We start from the raw sequence: 16,817 nt of genomic DNA, 5'->3' as shown, positions 1-16,817 counted from the left end.
GGTCCTTCTGTCAGGGTGAGGCTCCTTGGTTCATATTTGCACTCCAGAATCATCTGACAAGTTCTCGGCTACCATCAAGTGTGCCCACGTTCAACTGTTTGTATTGTCACTCTGTCAGTGGAAGGAAACCCTCTGCAGAATTTCAGTCTCTTAACTACAACTTTTCTTCTCTCTACAGAATATCATTAGTGTGACTCAGAAGCTACTCTAGAAGTAATTAAGGTTTCACTAAGTTCACAGAACTGTGCACCGAGAAAGTGAACAACAACCAAGTTGATGTGTTCAGCGTTTCCCATTTCTCCAGAGCAGCTGTCACCCTCCCCAAGTATCCGAGTTCTGTACTGCCATGGGAGCAGCTCCTGAGATGCAGAGGATGTCCTCTCTCTCAAGTCCTTCTTTAAACACAGGAAAAAATGATGATCAGCCCGGGGACTCTGCTCCCTGAATGCTACTGGCACTTGGGGGTACAAGCCTGGGCCCAGCAGCCCTAAGAAACTCGACCAAGCATTGATCCCCAATCCCTGCCCCCAAAAAAGAGACAGAAAAGAAAAGCAGGGAAATGAGATTTATTCAATGTGGCCACAATGGGGAGAGGAACAAATAATGGGGGGCGTGACCTGCAGCTCCATCTTTAGGGCATAGCAGGCTTTCTAAATAGATGATGAGAGGTGTGAAAAACTGAGCAGTCATGTTCAAGGTGTGGCTCTGCCCATCACTCCCCACAGTTGTCTCTCTTGCAGGCCTGCAAGGTGGCCAAGGAGTTGTCAGAACTGTGAAATCTCATGCTAGGTGACAAGTTCTCCTCTGGCTGGCACCAGGCTCCCAGCCATTTCCTCCCTTATTGTGAGATTCCTGGGGAACTTCTAACACCTTGGGATCGATTATCTCCATAGTTGATAACGGAAAGGCAGTGTACGAGTCTCTCTCTTCAGAATATCTTCCCTTCTGCTAATACAGTCACATGATGAGCAAGTCCCTAACATGGACCTAGGGCAAGTCTTCTTATCCCTGTGTTCATCAAAGGTTCACTTCCTTCTATGAATTGTTTTGTTCCTTGCTTATTAAACTGCAAATGGAACATAAGGACTACATGCACTTCCTCTCTTGCTGCCTTTTGAAAAAGTCAGTGTTGCAATCTCACTTCAAGGATACTTTTTAATTCATCTGTCCAAGAGTGGACCTTCTGCCTTGTGTCATCCAAACACCAAAGAGGAACAATTCAGTCCCCGATTCAAAGGAGTTTAGGTAACTGGGCACAGTGCTAAGAGCAGAGGTGAGAGAAACCTCATTTCCCTGAAGTGGAAGTAGCCCTGGTTGGCCAGGGAGTTGGCTCCTGCTCACTGGTCTCTCCTCTGCTTCCTGTGTGATGGTCCTCATTACATGGAGGTGTTCCTGGTGCACAGGAAGCTAATGTTTTGTGCATGAATGAAATTATAGTTCTTAGCGGAAGAATGCTTCCTGTGCTCTGATTTTGAGTGAGGAAATTCATGCACCAAGAGCCTGTGCACACACCATGATGCACATGAAAGGATATAAAAATTAAATAATAAAACCAGTTAATTTTCCAGATTCACTCGGCCCACTTCACCATGTTAGCTGTAGTCTGGTATTATTTTTATAAAGTTGTAAATCCTGTTTTTTTCTTTTTAAAAATCTTTATCGAAGTTTAGTGTATTTCATACAGAGAATCATCTTTAAACCTCCTTCCCCTTTTGCAGCCCCCCAAAGCCCCCTCCCCCTGGAGTTCATATCTGTCATTGGTGTTTAGGTCTATCATGTAAAGTTAGTGTCCTCGTTTGTCCCTCAGTGCACGTTCATTCACTGGGATTCAGTCAGCCTATCTAGGGTCTCCCTTCCTCATCTGGCAATAACCAAGTGCCAATAATTTCTGTTTCCACAGTTCTATGCTAGGTTTTTGTCTGCGTAAGTTTGCATGGGTCCTGTGTTGCTGACATCATTGCTGTAGGTTTGTATGAGAAGGGTGCCAGGCACCCGTAGGACCATTTCTGTTTGGTCCTGCACCTCCTCCCTGGCTCTTACAATCTTTCTGCCCCCTCTTCCACAATGGTCTGAGCCCTGGGTACATGGACCTCAGTTCAAGGACCCACATTCTGCAGATTCTCTGTGTTTTGGCGATTTGCAGCCTTTTGCATTCCTGGCCTCTGTTGCATGATGGAGGTTCATTGATGAGACTTGAAAGATGCATTACTGTTCTCTTCATCCCTTGTTCTATGTTCTGTGAGTCTTAGGTGTAGAGGTTGCATCTTAGATGTGCCACTTAGGTTTGGGCAATTTACAGGGAATCTTTATGGGTGACCACTTGTGTAACTGTAATAATCTCTATCTGTTGAAAAAGAATCTACTTTGATGGGTGGTGACTTGGGATACTTGTAAATTTAAGGATCCATTTTTTTTTTGGTCTTTTTGAGACAGGGTTTCCCTGTAACCCCAGCTGTCCTGGAACTCACTATGTAGATAGACCAGGCTGGCCTCAAACTCACAAAGATCCGCCTGCCTCTGCCTCCCAAGTGCTGGGTGGGATTAAAGGCGTGTGCCACCACACCCGGCTAAGGATCCATATTTTGCACATAGAGAACACTCCAAGGCTGTCACATCCCTAGACAAATGTAATTTCTTACTAAGGACCCATATTTTGCACATGGTAAGAAATTACGTTTGTCTAGGGATGTGACAGCCTTGGAGTGTTCTCTAACATATATGGCCTCTCTAGCTTTGTGTATTTGGCTAGATTTACAGTACCACACATGAGTTTCCTCACATTGAGTATGCTTTAAGTCCAATTAGTTAGGTAGTTGTTGATTATCCTCAAGATAAAAGTGCAACTATTGCACCAATGTCATTTGCTGTGCTGGTCATTTGTGTGCTTTTTAGGGCCTGAAGCTGGAATTGGACCATCAATTGATGTTCTCCCTTAGCAGCGTGTAGTGCTCTCCAAAGCTGTGAGAGCGAGCCTTCAGGGGAGGTGGCTTCCAGGACAGTTCCAGCTCTTTTGCTCCAAACCCTTTGTCCAACAAATGTCCTGTCTTCAGCAATTGGGTCTTACCATCAGGTTCTGGGAGGCAATCAAGGACTGTAGCAACAGCCTGTGTAATTTCGACAGTCTTTTGGACTACCCTGGCCAGCAACTCAAAGGACGTTTTCTCCTGTCTGACACTGTTTCTCGTTATATAGTCTTTATTTACACTCACAAACTCGTGTAGGAATATTGTATGTGCAATTTTCAGTAGGTTTTTCAACTAATACAATTCCCTCTGGTTTTTTATACTAACTAGGCACTATTTATGCCTCCTGTTTCTCTTCCTGTCTTATCCTCCTTCCATGACCTCCCTATTTAAAGTGTCCCCATTTTCCCCATTTCTTCCTTGATAATTTCTGTCTGCTGTGGTCCCACCTCTCTTGAGCTCCTTCTTCCCCTTTATCCTTATACTTCTTTGTATAGCCCTCCTTCTCCCCCTTTAACTACCCACTTTTTACACATTTCTCCTTTAGTAAAACCTGTCTCCTACTATTCTTCCTTCTTGGGTTTCTTCTTTCCCTTTACCTCCCTGGTTCTCTTCCATTTTCCTGGTTCCTGAAGTTATATAAGAATAGGTACTCAAAAGGATTGGTGCTAGGATCCACAAATGAGGGTGAATATATGTCTTTTTTCCCCCGAGTTTTTGTTACTTCACTTAGTATAACAGTTTATAGATCCATCCATTTACCTGAAAATTTCATGAGTTCACCTTTCTTTACCCCTGAGTAGAATGTGTACCACATGTTCATTAACCACTTCTCAGCTGAGGGGCACTTAGGTTGCTTCCATCTCTTAGCTATTGTGAATAGCACAGGAACAAACATGGATGTACAGGTGTCTCTACAATAGGATGAGTCCTTTGGGTATATGCCAAGGAGTGGTAAAACCGGGTCATATGACAGGTTCATTTTTAGTTTTTCAAGAGTTCTCCACACTGCTTTCCATAGGGGTTGCACGAGTTTGCAATCCCACCAGCAGTGAATGAGAGTTCCCCTTTCTCCACATGCTTGACAGCATTTGGTGTCATTTGTTCTCTTGATCTTAGCCATCCTTACCGGGGTAAGATGAAATCTAAGGTGCTTTTAATTTGCATTTCTCTAATTACTAACGGTGTTGAAAACTTTTAAAGATGTTTCTGAGCCATCTTTATAGTAGCCCCAGTTGACCTGATAATCATGATGTAGACCAAGCTGGGTTCTACCTCCCAGAGATTCATGTGCCTCTGCCTCCTGAGTGCTGGGATTAAAGCTGTGCACCACAATGCCCAACTCAGCTTTTCCTTTTCTATTTGTATTTACACTAGAAAATGTGATTGGACAACTCAGTCAACCTGGGACTCAATCTCTCCATTCAAATGTCAAGATGAAGACAGAACTTCTGTGAGAGGGCTGTTTCTTTATCTGTAGCACAAGCATGTTTAACATGCATTGGATATGCATTGGATGTCACCTCTGAGTAACAAGCAAACAGTGGGTTTTGAACAGAATTAGTTTGTGAAAATGGAGGTCCAACAGGCTCAGGGGGTGGGGGGTGCTCATTTGTTGTTTCATAAACAAAGGACAAAGCCATGGCAGATGGTGAGCTGGAATGAGCCCGCGGGAGGCAAGGTCATCTTGCTCTGCCAGGAGCATGGTTGGGGTGTTCTCATAGAGTACCCCATTCTGGGCGGCATGTATTATGTCATCATCTAAAGAAGGGCTTCAGATCAAAGGAAACTGACGTGCCCTGTGTCTAAGAAGGAGGGTATCCTTCTCATTTACAGGCTTGGAATTTGAAAGGTAAAGAGACGGCTGGGGATACGAAGCCCAGACACGGAAGGCTGACTGCTGTTCATTTATCACTCTGAATGTTTCTATAAATATAATTAAACTCTAATTGACTCTGAGATGACTTCTGAGTCAAACAAATGTGGTAATTGAGGAGGGAGAGGGAAAGTTGTGCTTTGGGGACTGGGACTCTGCAGGGGGCTTTTTCTCTCCCTGACACGGACAAAGTGTTAAAGTCTTGGGGACACTTTGTGTAGACACATGTTTCACAAACACTGAAGGTACAAACACCACTTGGAAGGCTCATCTTGCCAGAAGGACCCAGAACTTTTCTCCACCTCATTACCATGGCGAGTCAATGTTTTCTTTTTACTCCCAAGTGCCTTTGAAGTATTTGGCTTAGAGGCACAAGTCCTAATCTCTCTTTCACTGAGGTAAGGAGTAGAGGAGAGAATGTGTGATCCTGTACAACTTCATTCTTCCTCTGACACTTAACAAACAAAATATCTGGTGCCAGAAATAAGAACGGAACCAGTTTCCAGAGTTACTGAGGGACTGGGAATGAAGGCAGACAAGCTTCTAGCAGGCAGAGACAGGGAGAAAGGCCATAGACCAACAGCAAGATGACCAGTTTCTGTCTTCTCTTCACCTCGGATAGAGGCTTGTCAGGTTTTGTTTTTAACTTTTAACTCTGGTAGGGTCCCCTTCCACCTGACCTGCTGGGACATGTACAAGCTCATTTCGCTCTGGACATATCATAGCTTGAATAATGCTGTGGGCCTATCAGCTCCCTCTTCCTTGTTTAAGTTGAAAAATCGTTAATATGGGTATATACCTATACTGCACTACCCAAGCACTTAAAAGGCCCAAGCCCTCCCAAGGGATTTGGAATTCTGTTTCCAAAACTCCTCTCAACCTGTGGAGTATGTATGTGTGTGAGAGAGAGATTCTCTCTCTCTCTTTCTCTCTGTCTCTCTCTCTCTCTGTTTCCTTTTTTAAAAAATTTGCTTGTTTTTTGAGACAAACTGTCCCTTTGTAGCCCAGCTGACTTGTTACTCACTATATAGACAAGGCTTCTTGATCTCACAGGGATCTGCCTCCCCTGCATCCCAAGCGCTGGGATAAAAGGCTTGTTCCACCATACCCAGAGTGTTTCCTTTCTTTTAATAAAGTTTGTTACTTACTATTTCTGAGATTTTTCCTAAGTTTTAATACTCTCATTGGCAGAGAAGAAGAAACCAAATCAAAACCCCTGAATGGTAACAACACAACTTCAGAAATGCTTCATGCCGCTTGTTCAGGGTCTGCTCAGGACAGAGCACAGAGGTGAGGGTTTGCCTCTGGTTCCCACCCTGCTTTCTTCTAATAACTAGAAATGAATAGAAGTTTTAAAAATTTTATGAAAAACTTGTGTTTTCTCTAGCCTCCAATTTCACCTGCCTCATTAGCCTGTCAAGATTATAACTTTAAAAGAATCTGTCAGTGTTGGAGGGGAGGGAGTGGGCATGGATTTGATCAAAACACCTTATATGTATGTATGAAATTCTTAATAAAGTTTTTTTAAAGTTTAAAAAAATAATACAAAAAAAAACCCATGGGGGAAAAAGACTCTATCCATTTCATTTGGCATGGTGGTACGTGCCTTCTTATTCCAGCACTCAGGAGGCAGGGCAGGTGGCTCTCTGAGAGATGGAGGCCAGCCTGGTCTACATTGTGTGTTCCAGGCCAGCTGGGGCTACAGGGAGACACTGATTCAAAAATGACAAGTAAATAAGTAAATAAAGTCTGCCCATTTCATTATTGGAGACCTTATGCACTTCCAATGCACCCAACTTTCTCTTCTCTTTTGCTAGCTCCCTAGAGCATCACTGCTTAATGTGGAGTTTCCTTTCTGTTTCCACCCTCAGAGTCTCCATCAAACACATAAAGTTTTACTGCACTTCTAAGTCAACATCACTCCCTAGCTGATTGTGAGAACTATGGAGAATTATGGAGATTAGAAATGTAATCTTGAGTTTTCTAGGTTGTGGGTTGCCAAGATCGTCTCATCCTAGTATTTTGAATCAAAGAACAATAATCTTATTTTATTTTTTATTTTGGGAAAGCCCTGCCTGATAGACTCTCTTACCCGCCTTTGGTGGTAGAGCCAGACTGGCTATTACTGTCTACCCACATGTGAGGCCAGCACTATTCTTTAGTTGTTTTCTTTCACTAGTGTATAAAGCATGTTTCACAATGACATTTGCATGCATGCATCTCATTATCTTTTCCTCCTGTCCATCCCCACCGCCCACTGGTCCACTTCCTCTCTGCAAAGTCTATTTATTAAACTAGCTTTCTATACAATTTCCTAAAACAATCTGTGAGATTAGAGTCCCTTCCCCAAATGATAATCTTCACTTCAGTCAGAAAAATGAAAGATTCCTTATTAAACATCCCAAATACGATACAAATCTTTGAAACGTGAGGAAAGGAACCGAGGGCTGGAGAGAATAGAAAGCCCTAGGCAAGCAGAAACATTTTTTATAGAATTGCGAGATTCATCCGGACACTGACATGTACTGAGTGTCATTTTTAGCAGATTCCAATCCCTCACTAAATACTTAGTTTTACTCCAGACTGGCTTGCTTATACTACTGTGCTTGCCATAAAAGCTTGCGGTGCATGTCATTATGTGGCAGGCATCTGCAGCGGTGTTCGGCGCTTCCGTAATGTGGTAATACTTCTTTTGCCAGGGAGATGAAAGGCAGTAACTGATTTTCCCGGAGTGCTGAGGCTGCCTGGCACCTACCCGGATACAAGCCTAGGTTCCTGCTGTCAGAGCCCTTCGGGGCAAAATCTCTACAGCAATCTTTAATGGTTAGTAGGAAGGACAGGAGGAAGGCTTACGGAATTGTGTTTCAGAAATATAAAACAGCTGGGAGTGGTGGTGCACACCTTTAGTCCTAGCACGCAGAAAGCAGAGGCAGGTAGATCTCTATGAAAACAAGGCCAGGCAGTCTACAAAGCAAGTTCCAGTGCAGCTGGGGCTACAGGGAGACCCTGTTTCAAAAGAAAGTCAAAATGAAAAGGAATGTAGAACATGCACAATTCCCAAAGCTTGAATCAGATATACTGATCTCTTTTATTCTGTGGAAAGTGTCCACAGTTTCATACAAAGTCCTAATTAAGATCAAAAAGGAGACTGGAGCTCCTGGATTTGGAAGAACGAAATTCTATCTCAGCCTGAAGTTCAGACTTCATCTCGGACTGATAAAGATCACAGTCTCCCATTCTAGTGTTAACTGTGTTAGGAAAAAAGACAGAGGTTAAACAGATGGCAAAGTCCCTGGGATCACAGTCCCTCCCAAGGTCACACAGGAGCTGTAAAGTTCTTACCCTGTAAGCGATCACTTGATGCCAGTGATGCACCAACCTATTTTATTCTTCTAAAAAATCATTGGGGATCCCAATTCGAAATCTTTTATCTTGTAACATCACACCCAGTTAACCTCTTTCTAACCCACCTTGATGATCTTCAACACATTTAAAATTGCTCCAGGTTCCCTTAGAGGCCCTGAGGACACTCACTCAGTGGGAATTTAGCCCTCTCCTAATACCATCCTAACAGGATCCCAGAGTTCCTCAGGGCTCCCTCCCTGGCTTCAGCCTGTAGGTCATTTCATTTTTTTTTTAAAGTCATGTGACTTATTGCTGATGGCTAGAAATAGCAGACATTTTTAATGTATTTGTTGGCCAGTTTTGGTGCTTGTTTTGAGAAATATCTGTTCAGTTCATTTGCCCATTTGCTGATTAGACCATATTCAATTAGTGTTTAAACTTCTGAGTCCTTTTTTAAAAGCATTTTATTATTTTTATCTTGTGTGTATGAGTATATTGCCTACAAGTATGTAAGTGCACCTGTGTCATGCAATGCCCACAGAGGTACAAAGGGGGCATGGGATCCCCTGGAACTGGAGTTACAGACAGTTGTCAGCTGCTGTGTTGGTGTTGAGAACCGAACGGGGGCTTCTGGAGGAACAACCAGTGCTCTTTAACGCTGAGTCATTTCTCCAGCCCTTATTTCTGAGTTCTCTAATGGATATTAATGTTCTGTCAGATGTGCAGCTGCAAGTGTTTCCTCACATTCAGTAGGCAATCTGTTTATGCTGTTAATGTTTTGTTTTAACCTGCAGAAGCTTAATTTGATAAATTTTTGTTCATCTATTCTCGCTATTATTCCAGGGCTGTGAGACTCCTGATCATAAATGAAATGTGCCAGAAAAGAAAATCCTACAAGGAAGCCAGTGATTTCTAGAACAGAACAAGTTTAATCTTAGAAAACCATTACTGTCTTCTGGCCCAAGATTGGAGTTGCAAGGAGTACCCAGGGAGTGGTAAGTAAAGAATGAGAGATGGCCAAGTGATGGACAAACATTTCTTATGGACAGCCAGTTCTGGTGGGTCCTCAGGTGTGTGTGTGTGTGTGTGTGTGTGTGTGTGTGTGAGAGAGAGAGAGAGAGAGAGAGAGAGACAGAGACAGAGAGAGAGACAGAGAGACAGAGACAGAGACACACAGAGACAGAGACAGAGAGAGAGATATCTATGCATTATCTCTTATGGACAGTCATTACTGGATGTTGGCAGGGTGGGGTGACTAGAACCTAGGAAAACAAGTTATGTAGATTTGGGAATGCTAATTTTTGTGGTTTGGGGGAATTATTACCATTTAACCGAGGTGGAGGAGCTTTGCAAATCGGCATGGCCGTGGCTAACAACAAAGTCAATGTTTAGGCCTGTGGCTTGAGGTTTTTTCCCTTTTCTTTATTTTCAGTGTTTCCATTCTTACAGCAAGGTTTTGGAAGCATTTCCACTTGGTTTTGGTCCAGGGTGAGGAGCAGGGATCTGGGATCATTTTCCCAGCGTCATTGACACAGAGGCTCTGTCGCCCCCAACGTGGCACCTTTGTCAAGAATCAGATGGTGAAGCTGTGAGGGTTTGTGTCTGGACTCCCTGCCTGTCTCACTGGTTGGCGTCTGTTTTTGTGTCACTGCAATGTTTGTTTCCAGCTTTGAAGGCAGGTCACTTAGAACTCTCGGCTAGTGTCTTGCGCTTTGGTTGCTAAGTGACCTTTTGAATTTCCATGTGAATTTTAGGATTTTTCATTCTGTGAATGATGTCATTGCAGTTTGTTTGTTGAGAAAGAACCTTGTTATGAACCCCAGGCTGGCCATGAACTCACCATCCTCTGCATCAGCTTCCTGAGCACTAAGATTTCAGGTACGCATCACCACACCTAGCTGTCGTGGGCATTTTGACAGGGAGTGCATAGAATATGCAGATTGCTTTCTGTAACTGTGGGTGCTGTATTAAGCACACAATAGTTTATTTTTGAACAACACAGAAATCCTTTTCCTACATGCTGTCACCCCGTGGAAGTGGATTTAATATTGAATTTCCAGGACTGGATGTCCACTCCATCCAGGAGTGGTAGGCAGGACAACCACGTGGTCAGTTTTTGTGTTATTAATGCATTTGTCCTTTTCCCCGTTTTTCCATTTCCAGGGCCTGGTCCTGCAGGTGCACTTCCCCTTTGAAAGTTTCCACAGGAGCAAAGTTGTATATCACAGTGTTCCTTAACATAAACACTAACAAAAGGAGTAACTATCTGGACAATAGAAAATATCCACATGTATCCATCCATACTCACACACAAATAAATAAATCTTTAAAAACTAAAATCAAATAGTTTCTTGGACCACTCCAAAAATCCCTTCACCTTCCTTCGCCATTTACTTCTTCATATCAGAGAGACATGACTTCCTAGACATGCAGAAATTAACGCAGAATTTGATTCAGAGCCACAGAATGTTTGAAAGGTTAGAAAGGACCAGAGAAAGGGAATCCCTAGAAAATTTTAAGAAAAAGCAATCCGTTAAGTGTTTATGAGTCCCTCAGACCATTGACCAATGTTTGACTAAGTAATTGCTTTGTATCCCAAACTGATTAAACTGCTCTGCTGGTTATTAATGTCTGAAGCATAATTCATTATGTGTCAGACACTTAAGATTTTGTAGTGTTTTCCTTTACTGCATGGATACACGCATGAGTTTCTCATTGTGAAACAAGTCGACCAAGGTCGATGGGAATAACTGTGTACAGTCCTATGTTCACTGGTTCCTATTGCCAGAGATCTTCAAGACAGAGATAGCCAAGCAATCCTTTACTATTTAGCAGGATGGAGACGGGGAGCATTTTAGAAAGGCCTGCTAGTTATGCAGAGAATATGCAAACCCCAGGTATCAGAACAGCATCCTGCTTTCCTTTCTTTCAGAGAAACTTCCCAGATTTACATGTTCTCAGATGATTTGTGATGTCTGAGCTCCTGCATGTAGAAGAAGCATTTTACCCACAGCTGAAGACTGGAAACCAGCTTGGACTGGTAAAGTACAAAGTCCTGTTGCTCACCAGCTTGGGGAAAAGACACAGAAAAAAAACAAAACTTCAGAGTTAACTGAAGTTGTTCACCCACAGGTAAGTAGCAGTTGTGAACTCCAGCTTCACCCTTAGTCGATTTAACTCACTTCAAACCAATGACACCCTTCAGGCTCTGTGGCCAGAAGCTATTACTGAAGATTCTGGATCATAGCTTTCCCTGACCTCATGACAGCGTATAACCCCATCAACCCCTTTTTCATTCACCTTAATGAAGCTTGTCCAGATCTGCTCCCTCAGATGCCCCTGAGGCCACTTGGTGGAAACACAGATTTCCTCCAGAGACCCCAGTAGAGTTTCATCCATGGTTCCACTAATGCCTTAGCTTCCATTAATCAATTGCTTATCTTTCCTTTTATCCTGAAAATTCATTTGTACCTGGTATCTTTTGCTTATTAGGCTTTGATGACTGAATTTTATCTTGAAATATTAGGAAGTATAATTTGATATCAAGGACTTCAAGAGTCTTTTGAATATATATAGTCTTAAAATTATATTATTTATTTATTTATTTTGTGTGTGTTCATGTGTGTGTGCAATTGGTGCCAGTGGGGTGGTCACCGGACATCTACTGAGAGTCAGTTCTCTCCTTGGATGTGGGTCCTAAGATGGTATTCAGGTCGTCTGACTTGGGGGCAAGCACCTTTATACCTTTATCCACCCAGCATCTCACCCCCTCCTCTGAATATTTGTAACCAGTTAAAATACAGAATCTGATTGAGGTTTAAATGTACAGTTCTGGAAGTACAGAGATAGAGGAACTAAAGATAATCAAAGCTGTCAGCAAGAATATATCTGTACATGGTTAGACTCACCAAAGCAACAGGTAGAAATGAATATTCAGTGAACGACACAATAACAAGTAGAAATTCAGGTCAGTTTGAGAAGTGTTTGTGAAACTGAAGCAACAGGATTTTGCAAGTGCCTCTAGTTGGGTGAAGAAAACACAGGCAAGTAAAACCTGAGTGCCAGCCTTTTGAAATTGGATGATGGGAATATTCTGAAAGAAAATTAAGGGACTGGAGAGATGGGTCAGGTTAAGAGCACTGACTGTTCTTGCAGAAGACCTGGATTCAAATCCCAGCACCCACATGGTGGCTAACAACTGTTGTAACTCCTGTTCCAGAGGATCAGATGCCTCCTTCTGCCCTCCGCGAGCACTGCATGACAAGGGTGCACTTCTCTACATGCAGGCAATACCTTCCTACACATAAAATTAAAAGTAATGTCTTTTAAAAGGAAGAAAGTTAAAGAAATGATGACAAATCCTACTTGTTGGAATTGGGGGTCCTATTGGAATTGGGGTCCCAGGCAACCACAATGACCAAGAGTGTGTGTGTGAGGATGAGGATCAGAACTAGTAGATTGTTTTTGTCACTGTGCTGCTCTGAAAAACCTGAACTGAAATCTGGGTTGGAATCTGAGGCCAATAGAGCAGCCCACAAAGTAACAAGAAAGGACAACTCAGATTTTGAAAATCTGCACAGTTACATTTATCATGACTCTCTCTCATATACTGGAAAATAGCAGACATAAAATATCTTTAATAGAAAACGCTTTATACATTCTTTGACAATTTCATACATGTACAGACTGTATCATGATCCTTCTATTCCCCCTAGGCATAGAAACACACCCGTTTCCAGCTTCACGCCCTCTCCTTTATAAAGTATTTCATACGTTTTTATTGAATTTTTGTGCATTTCATACAATATATCTTAATAGTATTTAGGCCCCTCCCTTATCTGCACTCCCACAATCCCCTGTCCACTAGATTTCATGCATTCTGTCATGTATGTTAAGGCCTATTGAGTCAAGTTTGGTGACCAGGTGTCCCTCTGTGTGAATTCACCCACTGGAGTCTGGTCAGCCTGACTAGTGTCACTTTCTGAAAGAAGACCAGCGCTCCCTCACCCAGCATTTTTGTAGACTCGTATCAACATCAATGGTGCTTCCTTAAAAAAAGTGTTCACTGGATTCAGGATTCTCTGCCCCAGGTGTAAGAGATGGGACTGAACTTTGTCAAGGGAGTCATCTGCTTTGCAACTGGGCCTGGCGTTTTAGGAAACATCTTGGTTTTGTGAATATTATGTGCAACTTTTGCAGAGGCAATCAGAAATCAATACATCTCGTTCTCATCCATTTGGCTTTTATAAATAGTATGCTGCTTCTTTCAATCCAGACAACAATAGCATCCTTTGGTTGGAGAACCTTCCTCGATGACCTAGGTTGCAAGATAGTTGTTTATTTGGAGAGTGTGGCCCAGGGTCTCTCCATCTGCAGCAGCCGCCTCCTCACAGTGGTGCAGGCCATCACCACCAGTCCCAGAAGCTCTGCGTGGAGGAGGACCCAGCCAAAGACTCCATCGTGCGCCTTGCTTTGCTGTTTTACTTTTGGATCTTGGGTTCCTTAAACACAATGAAATTTTACTCGATTCTATCAGAGATACCAGCATGAATGTGTCACAGATAAGCAAAAGTAAGCACTCTTGTATTTTCCTACTAGGAATCAGGAAGTAAAATTGGGGTTTCTGATTGTTATAATTGTGTACAATGCCACTTTTTCTGGGTGTCATGGGCGGGTCCAGCGGCTACATGGTGTTTCTTCTCCACAAGCACCACCAGCGTGTCCTCTACCTTCAGAACTCCAAGCTTTTCTGCAAAACTCCCCCTGAGCTGAGAGCTGCTCAGAGAGTTCTCCAGTGGTTTGTTTTCTTCTGTTGGACAGATTGTATCTTTTCCCTATTTTAAAATTCCTTGTTTGAGGATGATTTCATGGTGCTGAGTGTTTGAGAATTTCTGACTATTGGTTATTCAGTTGTCAGCCCATTTATGCTGATTCACAGAGATGAACATCTGGGCAGTTTCCAAGTTTCCACTGCTTTCCTCATTGGGATGCAAAGACATGGACAAAATGTCTGCTTGATTGACTTTTTTCTAGTAAGTTTAACATAACTCTTATTGGGGGCTGGAGAGATGGCTCAGCAGTTAGGAACACTGGTTGCCCTTGTGAATGACCCAGGTTGGGTTTTCAGCACCTATATCGAGGCTAACAACCATCCATAACTCCAGGTTCAGGGAATCCAGTGCCCTCTTCTGACCTCCTTGGGAACTGCACATGTGCGGTACACATACACACACACAAAAAAAAAAACAGATATAAAAATAAAAGGATAAAACTTAAAAATAAAATAAAGATTTCTTATTCCTGTTATGCTGTGTGTAAAAAAAGAAATCAAGTCAAAGCATTTAAAACAGACAAAAGTTTATTCTCAGAGACTGGCTGTGGTACTCGACAGCCCTGAGTTGACATGGAGAACACAGACAGCTAGTGACATGGAAGCACCACTCTCACAACGCCACCCTCACAATGCCATCCTCACAACACCACCCTCATAATGCCATCCTCACAACACCACCCTCACAATGCCACCCTCACAATGCCATCTTTACTGCAGTAAAGCCGTAGGCCCCCACCCCAGAATATAGCAAGACCTGATTCCTGGCAAAGCTGTTTTCCAGACATCAAGGCTGACCTGGTTTGAGATTAACCAGATGACTATACTTGAAAGCCTCACACAAACATGTTGTTCTAACTCGGGCACTTACTGCTTGAGAGACAGAGACTCCCTCATTTCTCATGAACTGCCTAAGAAACTTTTGCATTACTTTGTAATCATGCAAGTGTAACCTTATAATTGATTTATAACTTGCTATAGAATTGTGGTGTTACTATGGAATTTACTCTGTGATCAATTGGTGTGGTGTTATTATGACAATTGTTCTGTTAATTGAATTGCTCTGCCTCAATGGATTTATCCCTGCCAACTTCCCCCTTTCCTCTCTATAAAAACTTTGTGTAGATGTTCAATAAATGAGACTTGATCAGAAAGCCTGTCTTGTCTCCATTCTTCGCGTCTCTTGTCCCTTTCAGTCCCCTCTCCTCTCTCCAGGTACCCACGTTGACTGTCTCGCGGGTCGGGACACATGTTTCCTGCAGTGTGGAATAGAGGGTGCAGAGGCAAATCTTACCATCATTACTGATTCTTCTGTTCTTTGTGCCAGGAATGCCTAGGGCTTTGTCTCACATGATCTTTTAGAATTACAGTTGCAAAACATGCATCCACAACTCACTATTTGATACTAGCACATGAAGGCTTCTGCTGATTGCTTTAAATTTTCCAAAAGCATTCATGCATAGAATTGGATTTTATGAGCTGTATGAAGGCTCAAAATTTATTCATGTGGAATGCATGCAAGGTGTGATTTAAGCCAATAGCAGAGTGATGTGATTAAAAAATCATAGAACATGATATATTAAATTTGATGTTATATACATGAATGATATGTGAAAATGTAAGGAAACCTGTAAAATTGGGGAGAAGGTAAATGATTGCATAGTAGATGGAATTTTCACATTTTTCTGCATGACTTGTCTTCATGTGTGGTTATCAGGGCCATGATGTACCCCAGTGTGCTGCCAGTGTCTCTATCATCAAAAAGTTATATATTAACATGAAGCACATTAAATAAGAGTTCAGTTCTAAATTTCTTCAATTGCAATCATTCTCTATAGGAATGTGAATAGAATACATAATTCTAGAAATCAGTGAGTGGCTGAGGTTTTTTATATTTAATAATGATATTTTCCTTGTATGCATTTATCACAAAATCTTAGAATGGTAGATAGGTTTATAATCCATTTGAATGATTATTTAACAAATTTTATTTTTATTTTTTAACTGTATGTATGCATGTGTGTCTGTGTATGGGAATGCTCTCATTAATGCAGGTGCCCAAGGAGGTCAGAGGAGGGTATCAGATTTCCCTGGATCTGGAATCACAGGTGGTTGTGAGCTGTCCAGTGTGGTGCAGGGAACTAAACTCTAGTCCTCTGCAAGAGCAGCGTGTGTTCTCAGCTACTGAGCTGTCTCTCTAGCCACTTCATCTGATTGTTAAAGGCTGTTTCCACCATTTTATTTTTTTCACAGCAGGAAACAGACCTTATTAAAAGTGAAGAAGTACAGATGCACATATGAAAGCACACAGAGAGAAAGAGTTTCCACAGTGGAGGGAGGATTCTGAAAGCAGAATCCGAAGCCACAGCTAGGCGGTGTGGACCTAGGTCTCCCAAAAGTTCTTGGTGGCATAGGGCAGGTCACACTCCCCTAATTTTGAATTGGCCAATTTAAACAAAGAAGAAAGGGCAAATAGGCCCACAGCTCTAAGCTGAGCTATATCCAGGACAGGTCTTGGACTTATCTGGACTGGTCTGGACCAGTCAGCCGGGAGGGGACCTTGCCAATGGAAGAAAAAGCAGCCAGGCATTTATCTGGGGCAAGGAAGAAGCTAGAAGTGTGCCATCTTTGCTGCTTATCAGTGGGCCCTTCCTCTGCCAGTCTGCCTGTCAAGGTTCTGCATGACTCCTAGTCCCTCTCCATGATGGACTGAAAGATCTCTGAAGCCATGAGCCCAAATAAACTCTCCCTCCTTTACATTGTTGCTGGGTCTCTTGGTCACAGTGATGCAAAAGAAAGAAAT

At 42.6% G+C, this 16,817-nt stretch overlaps 1 pseudogene; it reads left to right on the top strand.

The window, feature by feature from the left end:
- The first annotated feature begins 13,366 nt into the window (after positions 1-13,366).
- Positions 13,367-14,027, top strand: LOC103733130 (annotated as a pseudogene).
- The last annotated feature ends 2,790 nt before the right edge of the window (positions 14,028-16,817 follow it).

This window comes from Nannospalax galili, unplaced genomic scaffold, assembly GCF_000622305.1.
Source record: "Nannospalax galili isolate Female #2095 unplaced genomic scaffold, S.galili_v1.0 scaffold456, whole genome shotgun sequence".
NCBI classification, from domain to species: Eukaryota; Metazoa; Chordata; class Mammalia; order Rodentia; family Spalacidae; genus Nannospalax; species Nannospalax galili.
Note: the sequence above shows the minus strand (reverse complement) of the source record. Positions and strands in the feature narration are given on the sequence as shown.